Source organism: Epinephelus lanceolatus, chromosome 7 (genome assembly GCF_041903045.1).
Source record: "Epinephelus lanceolatus isolate andai-2023 chromosome 7, ASM4190304v1, whole genome shotgun sequence".
Classification (NCBI taxonomy): Eukaryota; Metazoa; Chordata; class Actinopteri; order Perciformes; family Serranidae; genus Epinephelus; species Epinephelus lanceolatus.
The window spans coordinates 16,864,411-16,877,741 of NC_135740.1; the positions used below are offsets into that span (position 1 = coordinate 16,864,411).

The window sequence follows — 13,331 nt, forward strand, 5'->3', positions numbered from 1 at the left end:
GTCTATTTTGATATGTGTGTGTGGGTGTGTGTGTGCGCATTTGTATGCATACGTATGTGGGAATTGACGTCAAATCGATGACAATCTATAATTTACAATCACAAGGACCTATCACTTTTTATAGGGCCTCCATCCCTGCTCATCAATATTACATCAGGACCCAGACTTTCAGTGTGAGGGAGCAGGAGGGTGAGAAAACGGCTGAGGAGAGAGAATATGGCTTTGGTCCAGTGTGTGTGTGTGTGTGTGTGTGTGTGTGTGTGTGTGTGTGTGTAGGGGGGGGGGGGGGGGGGGGGTTGTGGGCGCAGGGGGAGGGGGAGGGCATCTGCTGCTGAGGTTGTAGAAAACATCGCTTCCAGCATACACAAATGTGCAAACGCATACCCTACCTTGTGTGTGTGTGTGTGTGCGTGTCTGCATCTGTCCGACTGCCTTTGTGTGTGTGTGTGTCTGTGTGTGTGTGTGTGTGTGTGAGCTTGCCAGCTGAGTGACAGTTTAGTATTGATCTGTGGGAGGCCCCGGTGTCATTAGACCCAGTATGGACCAGCAGGCACACGTGGAGGTCAGGGCACGGAGTTTGTGCATGTGTCTGATTGAGAGTGTGTGTGTGTGTGTGTAGGCGTGGGGGGACCAAGTGTTCAGTAGTGACAGGCTCAAGCCTCTGAAAGAAAATCAATCGTGTCATAAGAGGAAGGTTTCCTCCAGCCTCCTTCTCCCTCTCTCTCCCCTCCTCCTCTCATCCTTTCTCCTCTTTTCTCCCCTTTTCTCCTTTTTTCCTTTTCATTCTTTTCAGCTGGGAGATCATCTACAGACCCTCCATTTATACTTCCCCTTCTTCTCTGTCTTTCTCTGTGTTTTTGAGTGTCTCTGCCTCTCTGCCAAAAACACACGCTCGCACAGGAGATGGCTCTCCTGGGTCAGGATGGGGGTTGCATGTGTGATGTGTGGATCAATCCGAGGGGTTATCCTGGCAAAAAGGAGCCATTAGTGACAGAACTGATCCTGGATCAGCCCTCATTAACTAAAAGGGCACAGGTGCTGTTTGTCCAGATAAAAGAAATGACCCCAAAGCAGGGCCAATTAACTCAGAGGGCAGAAACTAGTTGAATTGATGGCATGCGTTGTTTTGTTTAATAGAAGTTTGATGCGAAAGGAAGCTGATTAGACTTTGTTTTATTGTGAATTTAAGCTTGTCCCTCAGTTATTTATTATTAAGGATGAGCACACACACACACTCACACATACACACAGGGCAAGCCTCCACCTGTTCTCCTCTCTCCTCTCTCGCCTGAGGGGACTAGTATGGTAGATAACAGTTTGAGTGGGCCTGCTGCAAAACACTAATCAGACCTAACACTGCCTAATTAGCACAGAGTCCGCTGATTGGCTTACAGCAATAATTAACACAGGTGAGAATAATTAGCTCCCCATAGACCTGTTTGTGTGTGTGTATGTGTGTGTGTGTGTGTGTGTGGAGGATGTTATTATGCAGCCTTGGTCCCCAGTGAGACTGAGGAGGCAGAGAGAAGAATCAAACTCATTACTGAAACCAGGCCAACCTGTGTTAGGTGCTCTGCTTTCCCACACCCAGAGAATTAGCCACAGAGAGATCCACCTCCCATCTCTCCCTCTTTCCCTCTGTGTGTGTGTGTGTGTGTGTGTGTCTCCATCCCTTTCCCTTCAGCCCCCCCTCTGCTGATGACTGAAGGTGCGTTTGAGGAATCTCACCGCTAGGTGAACCTGCTAAGATAAGATGAAACACAGACACGGGGCATCTTTGTATCATATTCTGTCACTCTGGTGGTCTGCTTCTCTCTTTTATCCTCCGCCCAGCCCTCTTTCAATCTCTCTTCAGAATAGTAAGAACAAAATAGGGGGGATGTTGGCGAGCCCTGTCTTCCTCTCCATATAAAAAGCTTGAGCTTATAGCCTCTCCCTCTCCATAAAATTGTATACTGTACACTTCATGAACTACTACTTACCGCCTGGCTGTATATAGAAGATACTGAATCATGCTCAGCCAACGCCTCATGTTGCCTCTCCAAGAGAGAGAAAGAAGGAGATAATGAGAGAGACTGGGAAGGAAAGACAAAGAAAGGAAAAAGGGGGACTGTTTTTGCGAAGAGACTGGCCGTCGTTCATCAGTCTGCAAGCAGCATGGTGTCCTCCATCTCACTCTCCCTGGTTATTTTTGCCAAAGTGCTGCTTCTTTGATCAAGCCAACATCACAGAGAAGAAGACGGGCACGCAGACATTGAGAGGGGGTTAATATTGGAACACAATTGACGGCTTGTCACTTTTAGCTCCCAGGCACCAACATCGCCGAGTAGTTAGTTAGGTGCTGGAGAGGGAGATAGAGGGGGGTAACACACACACACACACACACACACACACACAGAGGTTTTTTTGCTAAATAAATAACAAGCGACGATGTAAATTGGTGTTTTCCTGGAGCGTGTGGCTGCTTCTGGGATGTATTTTTCATGTCAAGACATTTTAGAGTGGTTTAGGAGTGCAGGATGTACGGGTAATGAATTTAACCTGTGCACAGACACAGCTTTGCTCTCATACACACACACACGGGGAGGGGAGTTGAATATTCACCTGACCACAGGTGCATCACAGCGTCAATGTGAGGCACACCCATGCTGACTCCTGCCCCCACCTCCCTCTTTAGACTATTGTTCTCCACTCACCAGGGCCCGGGGAGGTGCCAGGGGTGACATCAGCCTATAACCATACACTAGTAGAGACACTGTGGGAGAGGAAGGCTCATTGTTGGCTGACTGATCTCCAGTCTCGCGGTGACAAGCCCCCCCATGTTTACTAGATTTGTTTTTTGTTGTGTTCGCTCCTGGTAAACACTTGCCTCTCAAAACAGGCAGCTACTACCTCTGTCACACTGAGGCTGTCAACACAACGCTCACCCGCACTGTACTCCACATCACAGTGAGCTGTACACATACTGTAGAGATGTATGTACGAGCTAAATGGATGTACTCAAAGGCAGCTTAAATGCATATAAGAGCTGTTAAAGCGGTGTTTATGGGAGGCATTTGCATAGTGTTCACAGCACTTTCTGCCTCCTGTCTCCTTTCCCCATACACACACATGCACAAGCTACACTTTTCCCTCTCGAATACTCTCGACATGCCTTCCTGACTAAAGAAACAAAATGAAAGAAGGTTGATTGAGGCAAAACAAGGAAGGTTGTTTTTTTTTTTCATATTTCCTGTTTCAATAATTAATATGCATGAGTTTTATGGCCGCTTAAGATGCGATCAATTATTCATTAACAGCATGTTAATTGCATCCACAGTCGTGAATATTTAACCAAACACTAAATCAATGGGGTCGAATGAGCAGCAATATGGACATTTTATAAGCTTTGCCAAAATTAGGTTAGGCTTTAATGAAAACAGCACAGAGCAGATTGGAAAGGGACAAATGTGAAGAAGGAACCAACTTCACGGAAAAGGATGGAAGCTGATGTTTGGAAAGCAGACCATATGAATAAATGCAAGGTTGTTGACTCGTAATAGTATAGTCAGTGACTCTTAGCCTTTTCTTCTGTTTTGTCTCTTTATTCTCATCTCCTCCTTTTTTAAATGGAGGGGATGTAATCTCTTCATCTCTGCCCACTGTAGCCAGCCTTTTTCGCTCTCAAAGACTCCAGACTCCTTTGTCCTGGATCTTTGTGTGCTTGTGTGTCTGTGCAGCTCTTGTTTGTGGGTGTGTGTGTGTGTGTGTGTCACAGCGGTGTCTGGACGTTGACATTTCTCTGCTTGGATAACCATCGCGCCCTCTGTCCCTCTGTCCCTCCAGCCATGACGCAGGGTAATGTCACCTGTCAGTCTCAAACTCCTACTTACAACCGCTGTCCCCCTTTACTCTCCCCACCCCACCCACATGGAACACCACCACCGCCACCACGAGTCCGCCACCCTCTCACCCCGACCCTAACCGCACCTCCTCTGGACCTCACCTGGGAGACAAAGCCCTCACCATCTCCCCCTTCCCACTGCTTTTGTCTTCCTCTCCAGTACCTCATATGACTCCATATCCTCCTGCTCTTTCGTTATCCAAATGGCAACTCACCCCTTCCTCCCCCTTCCATTTGCCCCCAGGACTCCAGAATATGGAATGGGAAGACAGCACATAGTGAATGGGAAAGTCAGGGGTGGGAAGTTGACTTTTTGTCTGGACCCCGGTACTTTCTGCGCCTGTTTTCAATTACTCTCCCAGCACAGGCAGGGTGGAGGTTTATGCGTTATATGGGAATGTAATTGACTATAACTGCCCTCTTAACATTAACCAGGTGTACTAGCTGAGTGTGTGAGATTAGGCCCCGGGTCTTGGCCGTTATGTGTGGACTGTCTATGTGTGTGTTGTTGTTGATGTATTTATACCCTGCTCCTGTGAGGTGCTGCCCATTAGCACCGCATTTAAATCTGACATTTTTCCTGTGTGTTTCTGCGCACATGAGTGTCTATGTGCGTTCACAGTCCTAGTACTTGTCCCTTTGTGTAAGTTTCATCATCCATCTGCCTCTGTGCATATAAGAGTGAGAGGGAAAGTAAAAAAAGGCAGGATACAGATCCAGCCTGCTTCAAGGGGGGGCCTGACTTTACAAGGACAAAGTCAAAATGGGCCCATTCACAAGGCTGACGCACTGTGATTTGTATGTATAGTGCTGTGCAGCCTGCGGGGCACTAGCCCAGGGGCTATCACAGACACCCAGACCAGTTCACGAGCATGGGGAGGTGTGTGTGTGTTTGTGTGCGTGTTGAAGGAGAGGGTATTGTGTGTGCGGTGGAAAGAGAAGCATCAACAGGCTGTCAATCACGGCCTGGCCACAGCCTGTCACTCCTCGATAGAGCTCGTCCAGGGGAGAATGGGAGTCCCTGGGACCCTGAGAGGAGAAAGAGAGGGAGGTGGTGCAGGAGAGGAGGTGGAGGAAGCAGGGAGGAGGTGACTGTCTGTCTGTCTCGGTGACTCGGGCTTGATTTGATATTTGATACCGAGCATGTGGCATTTGAATGCAAATCTATTTTGATTGTCCCACCGTCTGATAGGGTTAAAAGGAAACTATAGGGGATATGCATGTATGCATGTGTATCAGAGAGCTAGTCTGGAGACACACACACATACAAAATGATGCGAAGAATTATTCAAATGGATTATATTACTCACCAATTCACTTGCATCAGGCCTTTTGTTTTTTTTCCCTCTAAAAGCAATATAAAGATATTTAATCAGAAAGCAAGATAATGGGTCAGAGGTTACAAAAATGTGTAGTGATTCTTTTCCCCTTGCAGTAAAGTAGTTCCCTTTATGTGGAAAAACTTGGCGGTGTATGCATGTATACATCCTGTGCATTACTGTGTGTATGTTTGAAAATGTGAGCGTGTGCCGGATAATTATTTTTCCCCACGTGCATGTGGAGGATTGTGTTTAAAAGCAAGCATGCCAAGTAGGCAGACAGACAGACAGGCAGACAGATAGACAGGCGGATAAAGCCGGTATTACTGCAGTATGGAAATGCGAGGCTCAGTTCCCTCCCAATTAGAGCAGTGACTTCTGAAATGCCATAATACCCATTAATTAGCAGGCTGCTATTTTCTCAGTGATATGGCTAATTAGTCTGCGAGGCTCTACACTATCTGGACCATTATTATTGGGTTGAAGCCATGCAAACACACTCACGTACACACACTCCTGTTCGAGTTGACACGCAAACACTAGTGTACTCACGTTCGTATACATACGGTACAAGGGGAGGAGATACACATGCAGCGCACATTACAACAATTTCCCACAGTTGAATGACCCTAATTTAAGTGACGCCATTATACGCTTCAGTGGCAGCATAGCACAACATGAGAGTGATAATGGTGAAGAAGGGGATGTTGATGAACAGGCCGCACTCTTCTTCAACTATATGCTCCTCATAACGTGTTATTATACCCTGATAAAACCCAGCAAACAGCAACACTGCTCGTCCCCCCAGTGAGAAACAACAGGGAAACATTTCAACCCCCTGTAATGACTTGGCGTGTGTGTGTGCGGCGCTCTCTCTGCCTCGACAGTCCATCAGTGTCTCCCACCGGACAGACAGGCCACTGACACAGCACCACGAGGCCGGGAAACCTTTTCAATCACTGCCTCACTTTTCCCTCTCTGTCAGGTGGCAAAAAGGCGTGATTGATCTGTTGTTTCTCCACGGCGGTAAAGGAGTGGAAAGAAGTTGTGTTGGGTAAAAAAAAAAAGAGGTCTGGCATGTGTGACAACCACTTTCATAAGTTTATTAATCATCTTCATCAATAATGCAGCCCTGGACCTGCTGTTGGTTGTCATGCAGCTTGTGAGTGTGTGTGTGTGTTTGTATGCATGCGTGCGAGTGTGTGTTCACACCCCTCACAGCCCGATGAACTTCATAAGTGTCCCATCACCACTTTAATCAAATTACTTATGAACCAAAATTGACAGTTTTCATTAATTATAAAGGATTATTCTAATTGCGATTCAAATTTATTCATTTAGAACAGACGGCATTCAGTAATGTTTCAGGAAATTTGCATATTAAATGGAGAGGGTAGGCCATTAGCTATGCTAATATATGCATGATTCCTTATTTTGTGATTGGTGGGCCATATGTAGCAGGCTGGGGGTGTGCAGGTGAGGAATCTAGAAGGAGCTGTAATATGTTTGATAAACACAGAGGGATGCAAGGCCAAAACACACATGTGCACATGTCCACACACACACACATACACACACACATGCTCGCACACACCCGCCAAGCCATACGTCTCTGCTCAGTATCAATCTCCCTCCGTCACACACACACACACACACACACACACACACACACACACACACACACACACACACACACACACTCTCTCTGTCCTCACATTTTCTCTCCCATTCTCTGCTTCCATATTCCTCCCTCAAGACCCATTGGAGGGAACAACTTTTCACCCGAGAACAAACACGGCACACTAATTAAGTTTCTGATTTCTGATCCTGCTGCATTTAGAAACATAACCTTGAGCCTGTGTACAGTCACAGTCATAGTTATGATTTAATACGGTGCTTAAATGGAACAAAAAGAAAGAACTTTTGCAAGCGGCACATTCATCCCCACAATGTATGGGGCTGGTCCCAGGTTGACACAATGCTCTTTATCAAGCTATATATAGTCGATGCATTATGCATTAAGTTTAACATGTGCTTAAATCAACACTATTCAATATGAATACATCAGTCTTCAACTAAGGTAGAGAGGAGAACAGTTAGGGTAAATGACTGCGCGGGGAGGCATGCGGGTGAGCATAAGCATGCGGTCACACACACACACACACCTAAACGCGGTCACACACACCCTTCGGCTGTGCGGCGGCGTCTACCCAGGCTGATGACAGGGCCATTATTCACTGGTCAGTCCCACGAGGGCAGGGCTTGGGCTGGACAGGGTAGCAGAGTGTCCCAGCATGGCAGGACAGCACTGAGGTGAGAGGGACCAGGACCCTTCATTACTCTCATGGTCCGGGGGCCTGGAGCTTTTCTCCCTCTCTCTCTCCCTCCCTCTCTCTTTGTCTCTGTCTCCATCAGATTAATGGGCCAGGCCCCGACAGAGGAAGTGTTTCAATCAGCACCGCCTGCCAAGCTTGTCCATCACCCAGACAGCCTCTTATTCATCATGGCTTTGATACACATACACACATACACACACACATGCAGAGATGTTTATTTGGTTGCATTTTTTCCACGGCGTTCTGGTGTGAATTCAGGCCACAGTTAGCGACGTTATCAGGCTACAAGTTGTTGAACCCAGCACTCCTTTCTCCTACACTCCTGCAAGCAGGAGAGATCTCATTGCCTGTCTTTCAATGCTCCCTGCACGATTTCTCAGTTGAATTTTGAATGATCCTTTTCGGATGAAATGGATGAAACACAATTGGTTAAGTGTCTCTGGGACTTCTGTCCCCAAGCTGGGACTGGAGCTCCGGCTCCAGGGGGAAGCGAGGAGCAATCTCTCCCAAGTGGGGCCTCTCCCTTAGCGGCGAAGGCACAGCGTGGATCCTCCCTGACCCACCGTCTCCCTCCTCCAGGGTCCATTTGTTCTAAGAAATATTTAACAACGGGGCAAATTCAGCTGACATGACATGAGCAGATAGAGACGAGGAGGAGGATGGGACGATGCACAGAGCGAGCTGGAAATGAATTTTTCAGCGCAGTGAGATGTTCTATTTGAATAAATCATGACACTTAAGATAGACATGAGGGCAATATAGAGGTGCTCGCTGCTACTTTGAGGAGTAGCACTCCAAAGGAATGGAGCGCAGTGTGTGCGTGTGATGGTCTCTCTTTTTCTGTCTACCCCCATGTTTCTGTGTGTTCAGTGTGTGTTTCTGCATATTTTCTTTTATGTTTTGTCTTTTTTAAGTCAAGGTATCTTTGTATCTATCAGTCTGATATTTGTGAGGCATGTTGAACTGGATGTTTCTCTCCCAGTAAACTGGGCCACTGCAGCCTGTTACAGCCTGGTGTCCGAGGCCCAGGGCCAGGCCCAGAGACAGACCTGGTTCTGGATTATTAATGTTCCCCCCTATGGAGCCAGGCCCCCACCCCCACCCAGTGCCCCCCTACACCCGTGGGGTCAGCCTGCATGGCTCCTGGTGCAAGGCCCCCCTCATAAATCTCCCTAAATTAGTGTGTGTATGTGTGCATGTGTGTGTGTGTGCTTCCACACTTAAACATATACTGCAGGCAGGGAGACAGGTCACCATGAAAACAAGCCAGTCAGGCTCTTGGTTGAAGTGTCAGTGATGCATAGCGGAAAGAGTGAAAGAAAGAGTTGCAGAGAGAAGAAAGAATACGAGAAGTGAAACACAAGGGGAGGAAAAGAAAATACACAAAACAGGACTTGAGGAAGACATTTGATTCTCTGAGAGCGCCAGACTTCACTTTTAGTTTGCTCGCCTTTTTGTCAGCCCTTTTTTTGCGCCGTAACTTTATATTTGCTTACAAATATTTACACTTAATTTGAACTTGCCGCTGACTTCATTAGGATCGATTTCCTGAACAAATCTTAATGCTTAATAGCTGAAGTGCAGGATCTCCCATTCCTCTACCTGCCTAGATTAGTTCAACATGTCCCACGGTGGTAACAGGCATGGGGAAGTGCTGTTGTGTCACTTAGTTAACCCCCGAGACAAATGGCTCCCCTCCGGAGCACAGTGAATTACACACCTCATGAAGCATATTAGGAGGCAGACACAGTGCTTTTCTTCTGGAGATGATCTGTGCGGCAGAGATGGATGGAGGGAGACGGAGAGGAGAGGGCTGAGTTATGGCATCACCCTCAGCCATTTTTACAGCGCATTGGCATCCGAGCAAAACAGAGAGAGAGGAGGGGCAGAGAATAAAGAAATGAGGCACAAAGATATACAGCACAGTGTGAAACAAAAGGCTGAAAAGATGAATAAACTAGAACTACTGAGGAAGATAAAACCACACAGCTCTAAAGTTATCCATGTTAAATTTGACAAGGAAAACAACTCTTTACCTCATTTGTTGCTAATGTAGGAAAATTATTAGAAAATATAACAGAATTGTCCCTCGGAGGCTTCCTTGTTGTTAGCTAATCGCTTAGACAATCTTTATCACCACCGTAATAATATTTAGATGCTACAGGGATTACTTAAAAGTTGTGTTATAATTGCTTTCCTTGTTTTGTTTTTTATGGGCAGAGGGTGATTTTGTGTTTAATTGCTCCAAAGTGACAAATAATGCCCGTTATTATATGATGAAAGTGTGAGATCATTAAATTACTACGGCAACCGGCTGCATGTGTTTATTCGTTCGTTTTCGCTGTTGCAAATTTATGCCATGAGGCTTCAAGAGGCCAAGCAGTTATTTACACAAATTCACTTCCACAGCCATTCCTGGATTTGGGGGTAATTACGTGAGAGCAAAATGGTTTTATTTCATTTAATCCAGCCGGCACAGCAATTTGCAGTGGTAATATTTGTAGCTGTGGAGTCTGCACAGTAAAACAGCTTGAAACCAGCAAGAGTCTCAAATACAAACAAGGTAGAGGGGGCAATAATCAAAGCAAGAATGTATGCAGAAGACAATATTTTCTAGAGAAAACTGAAAATGTTTAGAGTTAAGATACAAGTCAAGTTTTGCAACATCATTTGTTTGAGTCTGAAACATTCAGAATGCATGTCCCCACATGTAAATATTTCAGATTTCTAATTTTTTTTTTTCACATTTTATTTATTCATTAAACTGTTTATCAATATCCTGTATGTTTCATCTCACTATATACTGATATAAATGCGGTTTCAAAGCTTTTTTTTCACTTTTCCACATTGCTTAAAAAATCATATTTAAAAGGTCATATTTAAAGATATACTCTTAAAAATCAACACGCGTAATTTTTGTGTAATTTTAGAATTTTTACAGTGGCTCCTAAGCTTGTTAAAATCCCCAAATTTCTCAAGATAGGGATTAATAAAATATTACCATACTTTGTCAAAGATAATTTCAGATTTCATTCACTACTTTCTGCTTTAAAAGCTGGATTGAACTAAATCTTTGTGCCATTGTGTAAAGCAGTTGTCAGGGGGTACATAAAAAGATTGTAAAGCAGCAAAAATATGTAAATAAAAATAGTAATATATTAATATTTTTGTGTTTAAGAGGAAAATAAGCATCCAAATGGGATTATAAATGGGTGTGATGCAGATCTTTAGTGATTTTATTATCACAATAACCAGTAAGCTACCAGCCACAGTAAGCTGACTGCCCGGTGCACACCTCCAGATAATAAACAATTCAAATAGTTAGCTAAAAGTGATGGATGATGCAAACTTGACCGAACTTAACCAAAGATAGACTTTTTAGTTGTAAAATACTGAAAAAAATGATTGCACCATGTTTTTTTTTTGTTTTGTTCAAGGTGTATTTATCTACAGAGACCCTGTTCTCTGCCTGTATTTTCTTATTTTCTTCTTATTTTGCTATGATAGGGACGTTCATGGGCACAGTGTGCAGGTGAGGTTGGGACTTTACTAAATGGTAGCAAACTGGTGCCAGACCGTAAGCAGCACGCATCCAAACGGAAGCTATGAAAACTGCGGATATGGCGCCGAAAAAACACAAATATAACAAGGCGAAACGCCAAGTGGACCAAGCTCGTTTGAATGGGAGTGTGAATCCGGGGTTGGCTTTAATTTTCACTTGTGTTGGCAATACTGTTTACCAACAGTTATCCACAAATCCTTCATAGTATACCTACAACACATTTGGAAAATGATGGGTGCGGTCATTAATACAGGGGTACTTGAGCTCATGGGGTGGAGATGTGAGGGTAAAAGGTTGTCCAAGTCAACATGAGAGACAGAGCAACAGTTGTGAAACAATAAAAGATCTTTTTCAATGATAGAAAGCGAGGAAAACATGATAATAGACAGCTGATCTGAGTAAATGAGAGAATTATGGGCTATCATCAGTTATCTGTCCATATTTACTGGTCAGCTGTCAATCAGATTATCCATAAATCCTTATGGTAATCTCTTTGCTATTGCATATCATCACGCACTGCTCTTTATCCACCCCCCCTCGCCACACACCCACACTCTGTTGATCCATGTAAATGTGTGCAGCGGTGATTCCAGTCCCCCGGCTCCCAGGGAGATGAGATAGAGCACCGAGGAATCAACATGCTGCAGTTTTGTAATGTTTCCGTGCGGCTGACTCCAGACACCTTAAGTCATGTAAATAATGAATCAGATGATCCACGCGTGCAGGAGATCGAGGGGACACGTTGACATATGGCTGAGCGAATGAGACATGCTGACTTTCTCTTACAGTCTCTTCTTTACACTCCATATCTCAGCGCAGTCTCACTTTTCCTCCACCTTCACCTCCTCCTCCCTCCAGTCCAAACTCTAATATTTAACCCCCTGATTTGGTCACCTCTGACTCTGGTGACCCTTACTTTCCTCTACCCACTTATCCATCATCCGTCAACTATGAATACCTCAGAGGAGGAGGAGGAAGAGGAGGAGGAGGACAGTTGGGGAAAAGAGCGGAGTCAATGAATTAAACAGGAGGTGCAGTGGGGAAGGTGGAGTATGTTGGACAAGTGGATGTGGTCCACAGCTGTCTGCGAGGCTGCTCTCTGACCTCGAGGAGATAAGAAAGTTGGGAGACCCTCAGCCTGTGGGGTCCAACAGCCCCTGTAAAAAAAAAAAACTCCATCTCTCTGCTTCATGAATTATTGAGATATTGGCCTACAGCTTCTAAAATATACAGGAGGGTGGTCTGCCTCTCCTTTCCGATTTCACAAACTCTCCACCTCGTCCGTCTGTCTATCTTTCTATCATTTTCTCCTCTCACTTTCTACATCCCTCCCTCCCTCTCTCTCCTTTTTCCTCTCCCCCTTCTCATTCAGATTTCGCCTCTTGCGCCAGCGAGATCGTAAATCAGAACACAAACAAAGCAGACGAAAAAAAAAGAGAGCGGCAGAGAAAGACAGTTTGTTATTCAGATCATAAGAGGCTTTTTCTTCGTCACTTGAAGAAGAGCGTCTACCACTAACCAGCTGTCATGCATTTAAAAGTTGTCAGGGATAAATTCACGAGTTCTTGTGTTACATCAGATGCTTGTAATGCGCACAGCAGTAAGCTGGCCCTTGAAATGAGACAGAACTCTGGTCTGTCCATTTATCTTCTTTGCGCTCTTGTTTTTTGCCTTTTTTTTCTCTTTCTAGATGAAGCAATTGTCCAAGGCACGCCGCTGCTTACTGTGTGTCTCTTGACATGTCTGTGTGTGTGTGTGTGTGTGTGTGTGTGTGTGATGCGTTTGCTCGTGCATGATTATATCTAAGGCAGTTGGCTCCAAACGCGCTGCCCAGTGCAGAATCCTAGCCATAACAAATGAACAGAGGGTAGAAAATAAGACATATGAAAGAAAAGCTGAGCAAAGGAGTGATTCTCTCTCTGGCTGGTGGAGATCTGTATTGTAAGCAGTTTCAGCTGTCAGCACTTCTTTGAGCTACCTCAAAGGGAGGAGGAGGAGGGGAGGGGACCGGGAAATGTTGTAGTTTTATTTTCCCCCTTTTGAGGGTTCCTGTTTATTTGTACACGGCGCTGTTTATTTTCGCGGTTCATTTGATATAGGTTTTTTTTCTCCTTTTCAGAGAGACAGACAATGCAGAAGGGTGAGCAGAGAGATGTGCAGTACTGTAGTTTCAGTTAAAGAAGAAGTTGTCAGGCTTAAAGCCTCGGGGTGGGGCTAGGGAATAAATTGTC

At 45.2% G+C, this 13,331-nt stretch overlaps 1 protein-coding gene across 2 annotated transcripts in view; it reads left to right on the plus strand.

The window, feature by feature from the left end:
* The window catches only part of LOC117260976 (transcription factor COE1), a 55,714-nt gene that overhangs the window by 15,940 nt on the left and 26,443 nt on the right, over positions 1-13,331 (plus strand). The window lies entirely within an intron of this gene.